We start from the raw sequence: 12655 nt of genomic DNA, 5'->3' as shown, positions 1-12655 counted from the left end.
ATAATGAGATATATAACTTTTAAAAAAGTTTAAATAAAAATTAAAACCTAAATTAAAAGCTAATTAAATAAAATAGAAATGGAGGGTCAGGTGATGTGTTGTTCACACATGACGTGGGAGCTGGTGGACACCATTGTGGTTGCCAGTGAGCACATCTATGCTTTTGGAACTCCGGCTCATAGTGGATGAGCTGGATTCAGAACTTCAGATGCTGTGACACATTACGGAGGGAGAGAGATACCTGGACACCGTGTTCCAGGAGGCAGTCACACCCCTTAGATTAAATACCTTGAATTTGGACAGTGGACAGGGACGGGAGGGTGTGGCTGCAAGTGATGCAGGTAGAAGGATCCAGGAGGTAGGGTTGCAAGAACCTCGGTCCCTGAACTTGCCCAACAGGTTCAAGATTCTTGCTCCCTGTGTGAATGGGAATGGGTACTGCAAAGAGGATAAGAAAACTGACCATGGCACCGTGGTACAGGGTGTCATTCAAGTGGGGGTAGAAGAAAGAAATGTAGTCGTAACTGGGAATAGGGGCATTGACACTGTTCTCTGTGACCAGGATCAAAAATCCTGAAGGTTGTGTTGCCTGCCTGGTGCTCAGAATCAGGATATCTCATCTGGGCTGCAGAAGAAGGTAGAAACAATAGGTAGAAACAAATGTTTTGGTAAGGAAGTATGAACAGCTAGGAGCGAAATTAAGAAGCAGAACCAAAAAGGTAATAACCTCTGGATTATTACCTGAGCCACAAGCTAATTGGCACAGGGTCAGTAAGATTAAGGAGGTAAATACATGACTCAAAGATTGGTGCGGGAGGAATGGGTTTGATTTCATGGGACATTGGCACCTGTATTGGGGAAGAGGGGAGCTGTTCTGATGGGATGATCTTCATCTGAATCATGCTGGGACCAGAGCCCTGGCGAAATGTGTAACTAGGGCTGTAGATAGGGCTTTAAACTAAATAGTGGGGGGAGGGTTCAGTTGTGTAGAGAATTAGAAAATCAAAGTTAAAGGAGAGAGTAGATGGGCAAGTTAATGGAGTTGAGAGCTCAGGAGAGGTTAGTAAAGTTTCCAGACTATGTAATAGAACAGAGAATATAGAAGGTGGCAGGAATCTAACTTCTGGCAGAGCAAAAAAGGTGACAATTATGAGAAGGGAGGTGGTCAATGCAGGACTGAGGGTGTTGTACCTCCCTGCATGCAGTATACGGAACAAGATAAATAAGCTTGTTGCGCACATTGAAATTAGCCGGAATGATGTTGTGGATGTCACAGACGTGGTTGCAAAGGGATCAGGGCTGGGATCTAAATATCCAAAGATATGTATCCTATCAAAAAGACAGGCAGATGGGCAAAGGAGTCAGGATTGCGTTATTAATAAGGAATGAAGTTAAATCGATAGCAAGAAGCGATACAGGATCAGAAGACAGAGAATTTCTGTGAGTAGAGTTGAGGAATCACAAAGGTAAAAAGATCCTGATGGGTGTTATGTACAGGCTCCCAACAGTATTCAGGATGTGAGGCAGAAAATAAATCAGGTGATAGAAAAAGCATATAAAAAAAGCAATATTACAGTAATCATGGGGGACTTCAATATGCAGGTGACTGGGAAAATCAGCTGGTGGATCCCAAGCAGAAAAATTTGTGGAATATCAAAGAAATGGTTTTTTGGAGCAGCCTGTGACAGAGCCTAATAGGGAATAGGCAATTCTCGATGTGGTGTTGTGTAATGAGGCAGACTTGATTAGGGAACTTAAGGTGATGGAACCCATAGGGAACAGTGACCACAATATGATAGAATTTACCCTGCAGTTTGAGAGGGAGAAGCTGGAGTCAGATGTAATGGTATTACAAATAAATGAAGATAACTACAAAGACATGAGGGAGGAGCTGGCCAGAGTTGATTGGAAAGGGAGCCTAGCAGGAAAGATAGTGGTACAGCAGGGTTATTCAGAAGGCACAACAGAAATTCATCCCAAGGAGGAGGAAGCATGCTAAGGGGAGGATGGAGCATCCATGGCTAATGAGGGAAGTCAAGGATAGCATAAAAGCAAAAGAAAAAGCATACAAGGTGACGAGGATTAGTGGGATGTCAGAGGATTGGGAAACCTTTAAAAGCGAGCAGAGAACAACTAAAAAGCAATAAGTAGGGAGAAGATGAATGTAAATTAATGTAAGTTAGCTGCAATATAAAAGAGAGGAAGATTTTTTTTAATATGGAAAAGGTAAGAGAGAGGCAAAAATAGACATTGGACCACTGAAAAATGAGGCAGGAGAAATACTAATAGGAAACAAAGAAATGGCAGAGGAACTGAATAGTTACTTTGCATCAGTCTTCACTGTGGTGGAAGACACCAGTGGGATGCCAGAGCTCCAGGAGAGTCAGGAAGCACAGGTGAGTGTAGTGGCCATCACGAAGGAGAAGGTTCTGGGGAAACTGAAAGGTCTGAAGGTGGATAAATCACCTGAACTGGATGGACTACACTCCAGGGTTCTAAAAGAGATTGTTGAGGATGTTGTGGAGGCATTGGTGGTGATCTTTCAGGAATCACTGGAGGCAGGGAGAATGCCAAAGAACTAGAAAGTAGCTTGTGTAAGTAACACTGCTGTTTAAGAAGGGAAGGAAGCAGCAGATGGGAAATTATAAGCCGGTTAGCCTGACTTCGAACATTGGCAAGATTTTAGAGTCCATTATTAAGGGTGAGATCGCAGAGTACTTGGAAGTGCATGGTAAAATAGGACTGAGTCAGCACGGCATTGTCAAGGGGCGGTCATGTCTGACAAATCTTTTAGAGTTCTTTGAGGATGTAACAAATTTTTTTAGACTTCTTTGAAGGAGAACCAATGGACGTGATTTATTTAAATTTCCAAAAGGCCTTTGACAAGGTGCCGCAGAAAAGATTGTTAAGAGCCCATGGTGTTAATGGTAAGACCCTGGCATGGACAGAGCATTGGCTGAATGACAGAAGGCAGAGAGTGAGGATAAATGGGTCTTCTTCAGGATGGCAGCCAGAGACTAAAGATCTGCCTCAGGTTCAGTGCTGGGACCACAACTTTTCACAATATACATTAACAATTTGGAAAAAGGAACTGAAGGCACTGTTGCTAAGTTTGCAGATGATACAAAGATATGTAAAGGAACAGCTAGTATTGAGGAAGCAGGGAGGCTGCAAAAGAACTTGGACAGTGGGCAAAGAAGTGGCAGATGGAATACAATGTGGAAAAGTATGAGGTTATATAGTTTGGAAGGAGGAATGGAGGCATAAACTATTTTCTAAATGGGGAAATGCTGAGGAAATCATTATCATATTTAGATCATAGAATCCTACAGTGCAGAAGGAGGCCATTCGGCCCATTGAATCTACACAAATCACAATCCCACCCAGGTCATTATCTGCATACCCCATGCATTTACCTCAGTTAGTTCCCCTGACACTAAGGGGCAATTTAGCATGGCCAATCCACCTAATCTGCACATTTTTGGACTGTGGGAGGAAACTGGAGTACCCGGAGGAAACCCACGCAGACACAGGGAGAACATGCAAACTCCACATAGACAGTGACCCAAGCCTGGAATTAAACCCAGGTCCGTGGTGCTGTGAGGCAGAGTGCTTGCCACTGTGCCACCCCCAGAAGCACAAAAGGACTTGGAAGTCCTTGTTCAAAATTCTCTTAAGGTTAATGTGCATTCATGTCGAGAAGGCTAGAATACAAGAGCAGGGGTGTACTTCTGAGGCTGTATAAGGCTCTGGTCAGACCCAATTTGGAGTATTGTGAGCAGTTTTGGGTCCCATATCTAAAGGAGGATGTGCTGGCCTTGGAAAGGGTCCGGGGAATGATCCCTGGAATGAAGAGCTTGTTGTAAGAGGAACGGTTGAAGACTCTGTGTCTGTACTCGTTGGAGTTTTGAAGGATGAGGGGGGAATCTTATTAAAACTTGCAGAATACTGCGAAGCCTGGACTGAGTGGACATGGAGAGAATGTTTCCACTAATAGAGAAAACTAGAACCAGAGGCTAAAGGGACAATCTTATTAAACAGAAATGAGGAGGAATTTCTTCAGCCAGAGAGTGGTGAATCTGTGGAACACTGCTGCAGAAGGCTGTGGAGGCCAGGTCATTGAGTGTCTTTAAGACAGAGGTAGATAGGTTTTTGATTAATAAGGGGATTGGGGGTTATGGGAAAAAGGCGGGAGAATAGGGATAAGAAAAATAATAGCCATGATTGAATGGCAGAGTAGACTCGATGGGCCAAGTGGCCTAATTCTGCTCCTATGTTTGTGGTCTTATAGGAGTCCACTGATGGATTTATGCTGTCAGCGTAAGTGGCGATGCGGGCCCAAAATCACGCGAGAATCTGGAAACGAGATTCGCATCATCGAGATCTCATTTCCTGACTTTCCCAAACCCTCACCGGTGACATAAAGAGGTTCCCATCTTCCTTCTGAAATACATTTTAATGTATTTCGCTATTATTAGCAGGCTTCCCTGCCACTGAATATTCATGCCTCACATTGACGAGATTTACAACAGCTATATAAAGAATGGGATTCAGTTGAGGGGATACCACTGGGGCACTGAGGAAAGTATAGCCCTGGGGGTAGAAAGACATTCCTAGGCTCTGCCCTGGCACATGCTTGTATTGCCCTCTCCAGGGTGTACCGCTGGTGTGGGGGATGGGGGTTGGGGGTATGGTGTGGTGGTGGGGACTTGCCTGTGAAGAGGGGATGCAATGGCTGTGAGCTGAGGAGGGAGAGTGCCTGCGATATTTTGTGAGGGAGGGGAAGAGAGCCTCTGAGCGGTGGGAGGAGAAAGAGAGCCTCCAATGGTGGGGTGTGTGCCCTGATTATTGCAGAGGTGGGGGGGACAGTGTCCTCCTTGTCTGTAGAGAGGTGAGGAGTGTTTAATTCCGGCTCTGATTGTTGGGGGGGGATTATCATAACTAGTTGTGGGTTCTGCTTGTGTCTGTCCAATGCGAGGAGAGGGGGGAGGGGTGAGGGGGTGGGGTGGGGGGATGGTGTCTGTACTGGGGGTGGGGATTTGTGTTCCTGTGTTTTATATCAGAGGTTGGGGCACCCTTTAAAAATGGTGCGCTGGACTTCAAGATTCCCAGCTGCGGGTTTTTCCAGAGCAATTCCACCAGCATGAAGACATGGACCACACCTCCAGATGTTAGCACACAGAGTGCTGGCTTATCTGTAGGGAAAAGCCAGCTGTGCAGCAGCGAGCTGGTTTTCTCACCACAGCCTGCACTCTATGAAGAGGATGAAAAATTCTGCCCTCTGTGTATCACTGGACACCTGTCACTAGGCAACAGCACAGTTCATTTGACTTCGTCTTTCAAAATCATTAAACGTCTAACCCCTTAAAACCCACCTCTTCAACCACAAGAGTCAGAAACCTTCATCAAAAATGTATTCATGCAAAAAAATCCAGAAAACCTGACCTTTTCGCAAAATCGAAATAAAACCTAAACCATGGCTGGAATTCTCTGGCTGTTCATGCCAGTGGGATTCTCCGGTCCCTCAGCAGCACATTCCCCACCCTCCCCCCGCAGGTTTCATGAAGGTGCGGAGTGACATCAATGGGAAATCCCATTGACAGGCCCAGAGAATCCCGTCGCCAGCGAACAGCACGCTGCCTTCCACCATAGGGAAACAAGTGGCTTGGAAGCTAGAGGCTCCCACCCAAAGTTTCACCTTACTTGACACACCAATAAAAAGATAAAACAACTTTAAAATTCTACCTTGTTCCCAAGACCTAAAAAAAGTATTAGATCCATTGCACAAGCACCCGATTCATCACTTGCACAAAGAATTTAGAAGCTGGCCTGCAGTATCCACTTTCTCCCCCTTGAATCACCTCAACTTTGCAATACCCCTGACAAGGTGTATGAAACTTTGCTGATGAATTCTGATGAAAGAACATTGATGTGAAATGATAACTTGACTTTCCTCTCCACAGATGTCAGATCCACTGAAAATTTTCTGCATTTTTTGTTGTTAGTTCAGATTTCTAGCATAGTCTTTTGTTTAGTAATTTTGTTCTTGTTATTTACAACCCATAGTAATTAAATATTTTCCCTATTTTCCTCTAGCCTGAAAGGACAACTTCCCTTCTATTTCTGATGTAAAAGATCTTGTATACTGTTTTCATTAGTAAAGAATTGGGATGGCATGATGGTACAATGGTTAGCATTGCTGCCTCACAGCATCAGGGAACTAAGTTCAATTCCTGACTGGGTCACTGTCTTTGTGGAGTTTGTATGTTTTCCCTGTGTCTGTGTGGGTTTCCTCTAACTGTCTGAAAGACGTGTGGTTAGGTGCAGTGACCTGAACAGGCACTGGAGTGTGGCAGTTAGGGGAACTGCACAGTAACTTCATTACAGTTTAATGTAAGCCTTACTTGTGACTAATAAGTAAACTTTACTTTTGGAAAAATTAATTCATCACTAGCAGTAATTTATTAATGTTGAATGCTTGATTTTTCTTGGTCGTGTTGAAAATAATATTTTATGTACACCCAAGCAGTGTTTACTGAGTAGCTTGTGTCTCCCTGACAATGAGAATGATCACCTGATGAAGGAGTAGCGCTCCAAAAGCTCGTGCTATCGAATAAACCTGTTGGACTTTAACCTGGTGTTGTGAGACTACTTACAATGAGAATGGTGCATCTTTTCCTTTTTATTGCCACCAGGAAAATGAGCACTTGTTGATTGTCTATCCATTTTACATGCAGTAGTCAATGGAATTATAGATTGGGCAGTGTGTATAATGAGCTAAAACTGAAAAATGCTGGAAAATTTCAGCAGGCCTGACAACATCTGTGAAGAGAGAATAGAGCCAATGTTTCAAGTCTAGATGACCATTCGTCAGAGCTGATATTTATCCATGCTACATATCTAGTTGTCCAGGTCTGACGAACAGTCATCTAGACTTGAAACATTGGCTCTATTCTCTCACCACTGATGCTATCAGACCTGCTGAGATTTTCCAGCATTTTTCTGTTTTTGTTTCAGATTCCAACATCCGCAGTATTTTGCATTTATCTTAGTGTATAATGAGCGACTGATTGGCCACCACCCAGTTACTACACAGCTACCATAACTTTTGCATGCAACTTCCCTGATCAGCATGGGAGTGATGAACCAAAAATGCTCTTCCAAGTTCAAATAAAGGGGTTGTGAATATATAAAATATTCTGTAATTATTATTCATTCACAGCATGTGGGCATTGCTGGCAAGGCTGGCATTTACTGCCCAACCCAAATGCTTTCAAGAAGATGGTTTTGTGCTACCAGACCACTGCAATCATGAATGCAGTGAAGGCGATGTGCCACTGCATATTTAGTTGCCCAGCATAGATCTGAGGGTAAATAATACAGTGATTACCTTGAGCGGGGGGCTCACACCAGCCCTATCTTGTGATCTCTTTTGTTTCAGAACTTCATAAATGATCTGCAGTTGGAATCACAAACACAATGGCTATGTTAAAAGCTAATGTCTGTCGAATCCAATTATTCAATTGTTTGACGTTTGGTCACCTGACGAAGAGAGAAACCTCAAAAGCTTGTGCGTTTACTATCAAATGAATCGGTTGGACTAAAACCTGGTGTTGTCAGACTTTTTACTGCTCTTACAGAAGCCAGGGTGTGATTACAGAGGAAGAGAAACTAAACTGAAGCAAAACGCTGAAAGCACTAAAAACCCTGATAATGAAGTTCAGGCATAGAAACTGGAGTGTCATTTCTGTTTGTCAACAAAGCATAAAACACAACAGCGTACAAACCTGAATAGAGGAAGCCACAAGAAGATTTGAATATACTTGGGAATTAGGCTGAGAAGAGGCAGATGAAAGTCAATGTAGATCAATGCAAAACATTGGTGGAGATTACTACTTAAAGAGAAACTAATGTGCATAGAAGGTGTTCCTGTTCAGTGGCTGCAAGTAAAGAGAAGCTGATGTGGGAATGTATGCAAAGGTCAATAATGAACAAACAGTGAGCTCACTGTAACTGATCACAACCTTTACATTCCCCTTGACCCTAATCTGAACTTTCAACCCCATATCCCACCATCACCAAGATTGCCTAGTTCCCCCTTAGTGACATCACCCATCTTTATTCCTGCCTTAGATCTTTAGCTCACCTTCTCCTCATTCATCCTTATGTTAACGCCAAACTTAAATATTCTAATGTTTGATTAAACGTCCTCCTGATACCACCCTTCATCAGCTGATCCGACACTCTGTTGCCTATCGCAGCTCCTGATCAATCATCACCCCTGTGCTTCCTTAGTTGCATTGATTGGCAGTTGGATAACACCTTGATTTTAAAATATTTATCCTTGTGTATCCTTCGCAACTTCCTCCCTCTACCTCTGACAGATTCTCCACCCCAACAACTCTTCAAGAAATCTGCATTCCATTAACTCTGGTTTATGATGCAATACCTACTTATCTTCAGCCCATTACTACTGATTATTTACACAACTAAGCCCTATATATTTTGTTTACCCCCAATCCACCTTAAAGATTCTCATAGAAACACAGCGCATTGACAAAGCTTTTTGTCACTCTTACATAATGTCTCTTCCTTTGGTTCAGTGTTACCTCACATTGACAATGCTCCACTCGAACCTTGGGACATTTAACTGCTTTAAAGATGTTAATTGCAAGTTGTTGTTGAGAATGCAGAAGGATACAAAGCCAGTATGAATGTTGAAAACAACATAAGAGAGTGTAGCAGAGGAGCATTTCTCTGACAGTGTATTGCACAACTCCTTTTTCATGTAATGTCCCTATGTGGTCACATTTAATGGATAACTATTCGCAGGATAATTGTTGCAACCAATTGTGAGATATCAAGGTGCTCTCTGCAATATTTCAGGACAGCTTGACAACATCTTGCACTATGTGAAATTTGACCTAAATGGGATTGGAATTAAAATGACAAAATAAATAGGAGCTATTCAGTGGCCTTTGATGTGAAGGTAATAGAGGTTGCTGCTACAAAGGAGTTCAGAGTAGCAGCATGTATTCAATGGTGAAGTTCACAGCAGATGAACAAAATACTCATAAACTCACAAGGATTCCTGAATTTAAAACTGTTCTTCAACCACTACAACAGTTAAGCTTCTTTTTGGAGTTAGAGATTCAGGATTCAAATTGAACACATTCTTTTCTTAAAACTTATTATCTGTACTGTATTTCACAGTCAATAGCACAATAAAGTAACCAATAACAGCAATAATTGTCACACACACACTGGCATTGTGAATTGGGAATTAGAATCTGTTGCCAAACATTCTCCATTCATTTCACCTCCAAATCATGGACAATGTATCAGGCATTTTTGATTACAGAATTGTACAGCACGGAAGGAGACTATTCAGTCCATCATGTCTGTGCCAACTCGTCCAAACAACAATCTAATTCATTCTACTCCCTTGTTCTTTCCCCATCCCCCTGCAGATTTTAATATTCCAAATACTTAACTTGAAAGATGAATTTATTTCCATAACCCTATCAGACAGTGCTTGCAAATACTCCTTACTGTGTCAACAAACCTTTCCTGGAGTCACCATTGGCAAGAAAATAGGAGCAGCCTTGTCAGATTTCCACTCCTCCAAAGTTTCGGCCCATGCTGTTGTTTTATATTACTATTATTTACTATGGTTTTCATTGTGTAAATGTCACCAGAGAATGCTAGGGCACCAGACACCACTGTGTAGTAAAAGGCTAGTTGCTCCAGTGGCAGTCAGGTGTGACCTGACAGTTCTGCATCTTTTTTTGGCATTTTGCAATGCTGATCTGTTGAGGTGGTGCCCTCGAGTGGCATAGAGAGCAATCATCTTCACAACTATTGTAGAAACAACATGAATTTCTATAGTATCTTCACAGAAGCATTATCAAAAGCCACATAAAGGGATGCTAAGGCTTGTGACCAAATGTGTAGTCAAAGGCTTGGATTTTAAGAAGCATTGCAATGGAAAAGAGTGTGGCAGAGAAATAGAGAAGTTTAGGGATTAATTAGACATAACAAACATGAGGCTAGATTAACTCTACACTTGGCATCTTGTCATTAGTGCCTGTCAGAAAATAATGTTTTGTTTGAAGTGTGTGACTTCTACTTAAAAGTATGGCCTCAATTTAGCCTGATATAGGTTGGCAATGGTTGTGGAAGTTGAAGAGCACCTTGACTTCCTGTTTCATTTTTAGGGGTGCTACAGAGGAATTTTCCTGCTGTAGGCCACAAGGAACGTGGTCACAAGAATCCTCCTGAATTTCCCTCCCGTTGTGGCTGAAGAGCTCCTCCCAGAGTTGCAATGTGAATTCCATCCATTAGGGGGCACAATGGACATGATCTTCGCCCCTTGGCAATGGAAAGAAAAATGCCGAGAACAGCACCAACCTTTTTACATGGTCTTCTTTAACCTCACAACTGCCTTTGACACTGTCAGCTGCGAGGGGTTATGAAGAATCCTCCCCCCTTTTGATTGTCCCAAAACGCTAGTCACCATCCTTCTCCTGTTAAAGAGGAAAAAAAACAGGTCCCAAATGGAAGGTGCTGGATTGTGCAATGAAATTATCAAGAGAAAAGAATCCTTCAAAGAGAAGAAAAAGAACAGACTCAATGCAGCCAAAGGAATAACAAAAGCTGCAGAGATCACTAAAATGGCTTTCTACCAGTAAAAGCAAAGTTTTAAATGTTAAAGAAAGATCCCGAAAGAAGCAGTCAGGATTTGTTTTCATTCATGGGGTATGGGTGTCACTGGCTGACCAGCATTTATTGCCCAACCCGAGTTGCCAAGAGCAGTTGAAAGTCAACCACATTGCTGTGGCTCTGGAGTCACATTTAAGTCAGACCAGGTAAAGATAGTAGATTTCCTTCCCTAAAGGGCATTAGTGAACCAGATTTATTTTTCTGACAATCAACAGTGGTCATCAGTGGATTTTTAATTCAAGTATTTTTATTGAATTCAATTTGCACCATCTACCACAGCTGGATTTGAACCTGGGTCTCAAAGACATTAGCTGAGTTTCAGGATTAAGAGTCTAGTGATAATACCACTAGGCCACTACCTTCTCAGACTTTGCAAGACTTCAAGAGCACGGGAAAAACACATCAAACCAGCAAGCGCTGACAGTTCGGTGAAAAAATTGTTGACAATCTTATAGTTCAGAGACATGGAATATGTACATCAGGTATTGCAGGTATCTATCACCAGCGCTGCTTCTGCAAGATTGTCCATTGGCAGGATGGATGCACCAATGTCAGTTTTCTCACTCAGGCTGACATCCCCAGCATTGACCACGCTCGATCAGCTCCACTGAGCGGGTCAGATCCTCTGTATGCCCGACACAAACACTACTTGGAGCTCCAATCTGGCAAGCTGGCCCCTACAGGGCTGAAGAAATACTTCAAGGACACACTCAAAGTGCGACATTTCCACTGACATCTGGGAACAGCTGGACCAAAACTGCCTGAAGTGGAGGACAAACAGCCGGTATCAATCAAGTGGGCTGCTTTGTTCTGAATGGTTTCATTGAGCTGCATTCATCCAGGCAAGTGGAGAGTACTCCATCATACTTCTGACTTGTGCTGTGCAGATGGCAGACAGGTTTTGGGGAGGCAGGAGGTGGGTTACTCACCACAGAATTCCCAGCTTCTAACCTGTTCTAGCAGCCACTGTATTTATTTGATCAGTCCATTTCAGTTTCTGGTCCATGTTCTGGTCCAACTTGTCCATGCCCCCTTTTTTTTAAACCCCTAAGTTAATCCCGATTGCACACATTTGGCCCATATCCCTCTATACCCATCTTATCCGTGTAACTATCTAAATGCTTTTTAAAATACAAAATTGTACCTGCTTCTACTCCTATCTCTGGCAGCTTGTTCCAGACACTCACAACCCTCTGTGTGAAAAAATTACATCTCTGGATGCTTTTGATTCTCTCCCCTCTCACCTTAATCCTATGACTTCTAGTTTTAAACTCCCCTACCTTTGGGAAAATATATTGACTATCTGCCTTATCTATGCCCCTCATTATTTTATAGACCTCTATAAGGTCATCCTTCAGACTCCTACGCTCCAGAGAAAGAAGTCTCAGTCTCTCCAGCCTGTCCTTATAACCCAAACTATCAAGTCCCAGTAACATCCTAGTAAATCTTTTCTGCACACTTTCTAGTTTAATAATATCCTTTCTATAATAGAGTGACCAGAATTGCACACAGTATTCCAAGTGTGGCCTCACAATGTCTTGTACAATTTCAACAAGATGTCCTAACTCCTGTATTCAGTGTTCTGACTGATGAAACCAAGCATGCCAAATGCCCTCTTCACCACTCTACCCACCTGTGACTCCACTTTCAAGGAGCTATGAACATGTACCCTAGATCTCTCTGTTCTGTAACTCTCCCTAACACCCTACCATTAAGTCCTGTCCTGGTTCAATCTACCAAAATGTATCACCTCATATTTATCTAAATTAAACTCCACCTTGCCATTCGTCAGCCCACTGGCCCAATTGATCAAGATCCCGTTGCAATCGGAGATAACTTTCTTCACTGTCCACTATGCCACTAATCTTGGTATCATCTGCAAACTTAATAACCATGCCTCCTATATTCTCATCCAAATCATTAATATAAATAA

At 42.6% G+C, this 12655-nt stretch overlaps 1 protein-coding gene across 5 annotated transcripts in view; it reads right to left on the bottom strand.

Moving 5' to 3' along the window:
• The window catches only part of LOC145349758 (BTB/POZ domain-containing protein KCTD8-like), a 199177-nt gene that overhangs the window by 18550 nt on the left and 167972 nt on the right, over window positions 1-12655 (bottom strand). The gene's annotated exons all lie outside the window — the stretch shown is intronic.

This window comes from Carcharhinus amblyrhynchos, chromosome 1 (genome assembly GCF_965287045.1).
Source record: "Carcharhinus amblyrhynchos chromosome 1, sCarAmb.v2.hapA, whole genome shotgun sequence".
NCBI lineage: Eukaryota > Metazoa > Chordata > Chondrichthyes > Carcharhiniformes > Carcharhinidae > Carcharhinus > Carcharhinus amblyrhynchos.
This window is presented reverse-complemented; position numbering and strand designations above follow the sequence as displayed.